General features: G+C 38.7%; 1 pseudogene; it reads right to left on the bottom strand.

Annotated features, from left to right (window-relative positions):
* LOC105534536 overlaps positions 1–6,904 on the bottom strand; it is a 17,227-nt pseudogene extending 10,323 nt beyond the window's left edge.
* Positions 6,905–7,691: the final 787 nt, after the last annotated feature.

Here is a 7,691-nt window from a genome sequence, read left to right as displayed (position 1 = left end):
GCATTGAATCTTTAAATTACCTTGGGCAGGGTGGCCATTTTCATGATTTTGATTCTTCCTATCCATGAGCATGGAATGTTCTTCCATTTGTTTGTGTCCTCTTTTATTTCATTGAGCAGTGTTTGTAGTTCTTCTTGAAGAGGTCCTTCACATCCCTTAAAAATTGGATTCCTAGGTATTTTATTCTCTTTGAAGCTATTGTGAATGTGAGTTCACTCATGATTTGGCTCTCTGTTTCTCTGTTATTGGTGTATAAGAATGCTAGTGATCTAATAGAGTTTTTATAGTTTTGAGTTTTACATTTAAGTCTTTAATCCATCTTGAGTTAATTTTTGTATAAGGCATAAGGAAGGGGTCTAGCTTCAATTTTCTGTATATGGTGAGCCAGCTCTCCCAGCACCATTTATTAAATGGGGAGTCCTTTCCCTATTGCTTGCTTTTGTCAGGTTTGTCAAAGATCAGATGGTTGTCAGCATGTGGTCTTATTTCTGAGTTCTCTATTCTATTCCATTGGTCTGTGTGTCTGTTTTTGTACCAGTACCATGCTGTTTTGGTTACAGCAGGCTTGTGGTATAGTTTGAAGTCAGGTAGCATGATGCCTCCAGTTTTTTGCTTAAGATTGTCTTAGCTATTGTGGTTTCTATTTGATTCCATATAAATTTGAAAATCATTTTTTCTAATTCTTTGAAGAATGTCAATGGTGATTCAATGGGAATAGTATTGAATCTATAAATTACTTTGGGCAGTATGACCATTTTCATGATATTGATTCTTCCTGTCTATGAACATGAGATGTTTCTCCATTTGTTTGTGTCCTCTCTGATTTCTTTGAGCAGCAGTTTGCAGTTCTCCTTGAAGAGGTCCTTCACTTACCTTGTTAACTGTATTCCTAGGTATTTTATTCTGTTTGTAGCAGTTGTGAATGGGAGTTCGTTTATGATTTGGCTCTCTGCTTGCCTGTTGTTGGTGGATAGGAATGCTAACAATTTTTGCACATTGATTTTGTATCCTGAGAATTTGCTGAAGTTGCTTATCAGCTTAAGAAGCTTTTGAGCTGAGACAATGGGGTTTTCTAGATATAGGATCATGTCATCTGCAAACAAAGATAGTTTGACTTCCTGTCTTCCTATTTGAATATGCTTTATTTCTTTCTCTTGGCTGATTGCCCTGGCCAGAACTTCCAGTACTATGTTAAAGAGGAGTGGTGAAAGAGGGCATCCTTGTCTTGTACTGGTTTTCAAGGGGAATGCTTCCTGCTTTTTCCCATTCAGTACAGTATTGACTGTGGGTTTGTTATGTATGGCTCTTTTTATTTTGAGGTATGTTCCTTCAATATCCAGTTCATTGAGAGTTTTTAACATGAATCGATGTTGAATTTTATCAAAGGCCTTTTGTGCATCTATTGAGATAATCACGTGGTTTTTGCCTTTAGTTCTGTTTATGTGATGAATCACATTTATTGTTTTCTGTATGTTGAACCAACCTTGCATCTCAGGAATGAAGCCAACTTGATCATGGTGGATAAGCTTTTTGATGTGCTGTTGGATTTGGTTTGCCTACTGGCAATAAAGTACTTTCATTGGGGATTTTTGCGTTGATGTTCATCATCAATCAAAGATATTGGCCTGAAGTTTTCTTTTTTGTTGTATCTCTGCCAGGTTTTGGTATCAGGATGATTCTGTCCTCATAGAATGAGTCAGGGAGGAGTCCCTCCTTTTCAAGATTTTAGAATAGTTTCAGTGGAAATTGTACCAGCTTTTCTTTGTACCTCTGGTAGAATTCAGCTGTGAGTTCATCTGGTCCTGGGCTTTTTTTTTTGGTTGGTAGGCTGTTTATTACTGCCTCAATTTTAGAACTCATTATTGGTCTATCCAGGGATTCAGTTTCTTCCTGGTTCAGTTTTGGGAGGGTGTATGTGTCCAGGAATTTATCCATTTCTTCTAGATTTGCTAGTTTATGTGCATAGAGGCGTTTATAGTATTCTCTGATGGTTGTTTGTATTTCTGTGGGGTCAGTGGTGAAAACTCCCTTATCATTTTTGATTGTATTTATTTGACTCTTCTCTCTTTCTTCTTTGTTAGTCAAGCTAGGAGTCTATCTATTTTATTAATTTTTTCAAAAAACCAGCTCCCGGATTTATTTATTTTTTTGAAGACTTTTTAACTTCTCTCTCTCCTTCAGTTCATCTCTGATCTTTGTTATTTCTTGTCTTCTGATAGTTTTGAGGTTTATTTGCTCTTGGTTCTCTAGTTCTTTTAGTTAAGATGTTAAGTTGTTAACTTGAGATCTTTCTAGCTTTTTGACATGGGCATTTGGTGCTATACGTTGCCCTCTGAACACTGCTTTAGCTGCATCACAGGGATTCTGGTAAGTTGTCCCTTTGTTCTCATTAGTTTCAAAGAACTTCTTGATTTCTGGCTTAATTTCATTATTTATCCAAAAGTCATTCAGGAGAAGGTTGTTCAATTTCCATGTGATTGTGTGGTTTTGAGCAAATTACTTAATTTTAAGTTCTAATTTGATTGCACTATGGTCTGAGAGACTGCTTGTTATGATTTTCAGTTATTTTGCATTTGCTAAGTGTTTTTCTTCTAATTATGTGATCAGTTTTAGAGGAAGTGCCATGTGGTGATGAGAAGAATATGTATTCTGTTGTTTTGGGGTGGGGAGTTCTGTAGATATCTATCAGGTCCACTTGATCCAGGGCTGAGTTCAGGTCCTAAATATCTTTGTTAATTTTCTACCTCAGTGATCTAAATTGTCAGTGGGGTATTAAAACCTCTCACTATTGTGTGGGATTCTAAGTCTCTTTGTAGGTCTCTAACAACTTGCTTTATGAGTCTGGGTACTCCTGTCTTTGTGTTCTCACTAGTTTCAAATAACTTCTTGATTTCTGCCTTAATTTCATTATTTACCCAATATGAAATACTTTCATTATTTATTTGGTGAAATAAATTTACTCTAAAGTATTTCATTATTTATTTGGTGCATATATATTTAGGATAATTAGCTCTTCTTATTCAATTGAATCATTTACCATTATATAATGCCCTTCTTTGTCTTTTTTGGTCTTTGTTAGTTTAAAGTCTGTTTTGTCAGAAACTAGGATTGTGCCCCCTGCTTTGCTTTTTTTTTTTTTTTTTTTTTTTTGCTTTCTATTTGCTTGGTAATTTTTCCTCCATCCTTTTATTTTGAGCCTATGTGTGTCTTTGCACATGAGATACGTCTCTTGAAGACAGCATACCAATGGGTCTTGTCTCTTCATCCAGCTTGCCATTCTGTTAGGGTATTTAGCTCATTTACTTTAAGGTTTGTATTGTTATGTGTGAAGTTCTCCCTGTCATCATGATGCTATCTGGTTATTTTGCAGAATTGTTTATGTAGTTGCTTCATAGTGTCACTGGTCTGTATACTTTAGTGTTTCTGTAGTGGCTGGTAATGGGGTTTCCTTTCCATATTTAATGCTTCCTTCAGGAGCTCTTGCAAGGCAGGCCTGGTGGTAATGACTTCCCTAAGCACTTTCTTGTTTAAAAAGGATCTTATTCCTCCTTCACTTATGAAGCTTAGTTTGGCCAGATATGAAATTCTGGGTTGAAAATTATTGTCTTTAAGAAGTTGAATATTGGCTCCCAATCTCTTCTGGCTTGCAGGGTTTCCACTGAGAGGTCTGCTGTTAGTTTGATGGGTTTCCCTTTGTAGGTGACCTGGCCTTTCTCTCTATGTGCCCTTAACGTTTTTTCTTTCATTTCAGCCTTGGAGAATCTGACCATTATGTTTCTTGGGGCTGATTTCTCATGGAGTATCTTACTGGGGTTCTCTGCATTTCCTGAATCTGAATGTTTGTCCGTCTTGCTATATTGGAGAAGTTCTCCTGGATGATATCCCAAAGTATATTTTCCAACTTGTTTCCATTTTCCCTTTCTCTTTCAGGTACCCCAATCAGTCATAGGTTCAGTCTGTTTACATAATCTCATATTTCTCAGAGGTTTTGTTCATTCTTTTAAATTCTTTTTCTCTATTCTTGCCTGCTTGTCTTATTTCAGAAAGATGGTCTTCAGTGTCTGAGATTCATTCCTCCACTTAGTCTGTTCTGCTGTTGATACTTGTGATTGCATTGTGAAGTTCTCATGTTGTGTTTTCCAGCTCCATCAGATCAGTTATGTTCCTCTCTAAAATGACTAGTCTGTCTATCAGCTCCTGTATTGTTTTATCATGATTCTTAGCTTCTTTGCTTTAGGTTACAACATGCTGCTTTAGCTCAGTGAAGTTTGATATTACCCAACTTCTGAAGCCTACTGCTGTCAATTCAGCCATCTCACCCTTAGCCCAGTTCTGTGCCCTTGCTGGAGAGGTGCTATGGTCCTTTGGCGGAGAAGAAGCACTGTCTTTTTGAGTTTTCAGCATTTTTACATTGATTCTCTCTCATCTTTGTGAGCTTATCTACCTTTGGTCTTTGAGGTTGCTGCCCTTTGAATGAGGTTAGTGTGTGGTATTTTTTGTTGATGTTGTTGTTTTATGTTTGTTTGTTTTTCTTTTAATAGGCCACTGTACCATAGGGCTGCTGATGTTTGCTGGGGGTCTGCTTTGGTTGCCTTGTTTTTTCCATAGCTGGAGGTATACCAGTGAAAGCCGTGAAACAGCAAAGATGACAGCCAGTTCCTTCCACTGGAAGCTCCATCCTAGGGGGGTACTGACCTGTTGCTAGCCTGAACACACCTGTAGGAGGTGGCTGGAGATCCCTTTTGGGAGGTCTCACCCAGTCAAGAGGAATGAGATCAGAGACCCTTTTAAAAAAGCAGTCTGGCTGCTTTTTGGTATAGCAGGTATGTTGCATTGGGGGTGGAAGTAGGACCCTTCCTCATCCAGACTGTATTCCCCAAGCCAGCAGGCTAGAGAGGCTAAATCAACAGAACTGCAGAGATGGCGGTTACTCCCCCTAGTCCCCCACCCCACCTCCTGACCAGGAGCTGTGTCCCAGGAAGAGATCAGAGCTGTATCCATAGAACCCTGGCTAGAGTGGCTAAAGCTCCTTCAGGGAGGTCCCACCCAGTGAGGAGAAATGGATCGAGGTCCTTCTTAAAGAAGCAGCCTGGCCGTAATCTGGCAAGGCAGCTGTGGTGTGTTGTGGGAGACTCTTCTGTGTTCAGACCATTTATATTCTTCACAGCTGGCAGGCTGGAATGGCTGAGTCTACTGAACCCCAGAGATGGGGCTGACCCTTCCCACCCCCTTCTTTTCTTTTGAGACAAGGTCTTACTCTGTCACCCAGGCTAGAGTGCAATGGCACAATCTGGGCCCGCTGCAGCCTTGACCTCCTGGGTTCGATCAATCCTCCCACCTCAGTCCCCTAAGTAGCTGGGACTGCAGGCATGTGCCACCACACCTGGCTATTTTTTGTTCTATTTTGTAGAGATGGGATTTCTCCATGTTGTTTAGGCAGGTCTTAAACTCGTGGGCTTAAGCAATCTGCCCACCTCAGCCTCCTAAAATGCTGGGATTACAGGCATGAGTCACTGTGCCTGAGCTTCATACTGTATTTTTACTGTACATCTTCTATGTTTTGATACACAAATCCTTACAACTGTGTTACAGTTGCCTACAGTGTTCAGTACAGTCACACGCTGTATGGGTTTGTAGCCTAGAAGCAATAGGCTATCCCGTCTAGTCAAGTGTGTAGTAGGCTATGCCATCTAGGTTTGTATAAGTATGCTCTAATGTTTTTTCACAAGGATGAAGAATGTATCCTTATCTTTAATTGATACATGACTGCATTAGGAAAACCTCTCCTACTCATAATTTCATTTTATGCTTTCATTCAGTTATAGGAAACTATTTTTAGCAAGACTAAGGTATGAAAGAAAGTTTTTACAATTGAAAACTTTCCACTATTCCAGCTAAGCTGGAGCGGGGTTGCCTAGAATGACTAAATCTGTGCAGGTGAAGAGTTGTGAGGATTCACCTCACCTATTCCCTCTGTCACCCCTTCCTCAACAGCATGAGCTCTGGGAAGAAGACCTGATCATCTCTGCTTCAGAGGACAAAGGCAAGACTCTTTTCTAGAGAAGGAATGTAAGGGGAAGCTAAAATGTATCCTGAGACACTGGGCTGGTTAAAAGTCATGTGTTTTCTGAAATTAATATGTTGTCAACAATGATTTTTAAAATAAATAATTAGACTCCTTATATTGAGATAGTTTGATTATTCCTTTGAAGCACTAAGGTTACTTTGTAGTAACCTGAGAAATATCTTCATTGAAGAGATTTCTTGACCTGTTTTTTTGTGCCAATCTCCTTCCTTATACCAAAACAAAAAAAATATTTTCTTTTAAGATACTGCAAGTATCCAAGACATAGAACTTTTACCTGGAAGTAAAGAGTCTTCTTTTAAAAATCTATTTTTGGTACAGGATTGGCAATAATTTCACTGTCAGAACCTTTAAACATACCAAAGTGCTACCTGAGATTCTGGAATTAGGATGGTCCTTTATCTTTGATGTTCCCAGAAATCATGTAATGACAGAGTGAGGGTAATAGGAGTTCACTGTGCTCAGTTTCCCAGGGTACACATTACTTCTTTGTTTCATGTAAACATAGCTAAAATGATAGAGTATAATGACTCCTTTTAGAATTGTATTTTTCTTTTATTATAGAGATTGGTAAACACTTTAAGTGATACAAAGAGCCAGAAGAAAAGCAGTGCTTTTTAAAAAAATGTAAAGCCTTATGGGACTTTAAATATCAGGTTGAAGGAAGACGGGGTTGTTATTTGGATTGTAATGTCTGTGACCTTTGGGTGTTAGGCCTGGCTCACCTGAAACTGCTAAATTGTTTGTCCTTTTCACATCTTGATTGGTAAGGCTACAGTTTAAAACTTTCCCTTTTTTCACACAGAGACATTTCAACATCTCTCGACTACTTGGTCCCACCGCTATTCAGTATGGGCTTTCCTTTGAGATCAGTAGAAACAGCCCATTACCCGCATTTTCTAACTACTTACTTCCTCATTAACATCTCCTACTTTACTGAAACTTCTCTCTTAAATGTTAAAGCCAACGATCTTAATCAGTACTCATTCTCCAAAACTGCTATTCAAATTGGATATGGCTGCCAACTCTTCCCTCTTCAAACTCCCCTTTGACATGACTGTTGCCATCATTCTAGCTCTTCCCCCTACTTTTCGCCTTTCCTATTTTATTTTTGCTGCAATTTTTTTTCCACTTTCCTCCCTCTTTAACTTGGTGCTTTTCACTCTCCATGTTTTTCTGAAATATGAGCTCTTTCTTATGGCTTTATCTACTGTTTCCAATCTGGTAACTGAAAATCTCAATCTCTTGTTCTGATTTGATATCGGAGTTGCACTCTAGAGTTTCCCAGTTGCTGCCTGTATGTTTATCACTTGTGTAATTAGTGCTAGGTGAAGTGTAAGTTGTGTTTCCCGTGAGTGAGTTTTATTGTAAAGTTACTAGAAGCTTTTAGCTCCTGGTGGAGACAGACATTCACTTTGGAACAGATCTTTGCTTTCTTAAGTTATACAAATATAAGGCTGATATTTAATCTTGGGGTGGTTCTGAGCGATAGTGAAGTTATCTGTCACAGAGATGCCAAGTGTTCTGCTTCAGAAGATAAAAATGTTCTTTTGCGTCTGTGTGGATACTGCAGATAAAATTTTATGACAATAAATTTGAAAATTCA

This window comes from Mandrillus leucophaeus, unplaced genomic scaffold (genome assembly GCF_000951045.1).
Source record: "Mandrillus leucophaeus isolate KB7577 unplaced genomic scaffold, Mleu.le_1.0 Scaffold136, whole genome shotgun sequence".
Lineage (NCBI taxonomy): Eukaryota > Metazoa > Chordata > Mammalia > Primates > Cercopithecidae > Mandrillus > Mandrillus leucophaeus.
The sequence above is the reverse complement of the archived record's forward strand: the minus strand, read 5'-3'. Positions and strand labels throughout refer to the sequence as shown.